This window comes from Suricata suricatta, chromosome 13 (assembly GCF_006229205.1).
Source record: "Suricata suricatta isolate VVHF042 chromosome 13, meerkat_22Aug2017_6uvM2_HiC, whole genome shotgun sequence".
NCBI lineage: Eukaryota > Metazoa > Chordata > Mammalia > Carnivora > Herpestidae > Suricata > Suricata suricatta.
Window position 1 is genome coordinate 87,162,836 of NC_043712.1, and position 1,171 is coordinate 87,164,006.

The window sequence follows — 1,171 nt, forward strand, 5'->3', positions numbered from 1 at the left end:
GAAGCAGATAAGTAAGTATAGAAGCAAGTCAGCAGAATCAGAAACATGGAGGAGGCGGGAAGGGAGGGCCTCGTGTTGGCAGGCAGGGCGGGGGCCCCACAGCGTCTCCCTGAAAGCATCTCTCCTCCAAGCGGACAGCATTCCCAAGATCACATGTCCCTGGTTTAAGAGCACAACCAAACATACGTAGGTACTTACTTAAGGCTACTTGAGACCAAGATTAGTTTTCCCTACAAGGGGGTCTGAATATATTCTTCCTAAACAACGGTCTAGAGACCGTGAAGAGATATCTTAGCTGTCATGACAGCATTCAAGCATCGCCTGCATTAAACTTAGCATTGACTTTTAACAGAGTCCTAGAAATCAAGGGTGGTCTTCATGACCGCTGAGAACAATGCGAATGCCAGCCTAAGCTAACGGGTCCACCTTGCGTGACCCCAGTGCCTCTACCGGTTGCTGAAATCACGGATCTGGGGTTTTCTAACTATCCTTTGACTGGCTGCCAAAGTTTACTCCTAAGTCGGTGATGCCCAGTCCAACTTGTCAACTTGTACCTGAGCAGTGGCCCTAACAGTTTAGCGTATTTTACGTAATGTGCTAACATAACAATAACAATGCTCGTCAGACTACCTAAGTGATGATGCATCCAGAATTCTAGGATAGGATTCCACCGAAGAGTGCTTTCAAAGCCATACGTGATTGAATAATTCAAGTCTGTGCTATTGTTAGAATTGTCTTCCCCAAAGTTGGGAAGCAGAAATCCTGGGAGAAAAATGGAAGGTCTCGGTTCCGTTCAGTCCTCCATTACCGTGGGTTTGAGAGCACGCAGGAGGTGGACCGGGAGGGTAAGTCCTCTCTCCACTGGAGAACTTCTTCCAGATTCAGCCCCCGGCCCCTGGCAACTTGCTCTGCCCCAGAGCAGGGTACAAAAAGCAGGACAGGATAGGGGGCACTGGGTCCGGGGCCGCAGGAGGAAAGGAGAAGGGGAGACGGGGCACAGCGGTGGATGCAGTCTGGAAGATCTCACATAACTCTCTGGGGCCCCCCGTGTGTTACTGTGGGGACTCACTTTCTGAGGGTTTTCTTTTTCTTGTGACTGAAAGCATGTGCATTGATACAGACCAAGAGCAAGTGCGGAAGAGAGGCAAAGGACACCCCCACAAGTGCCACA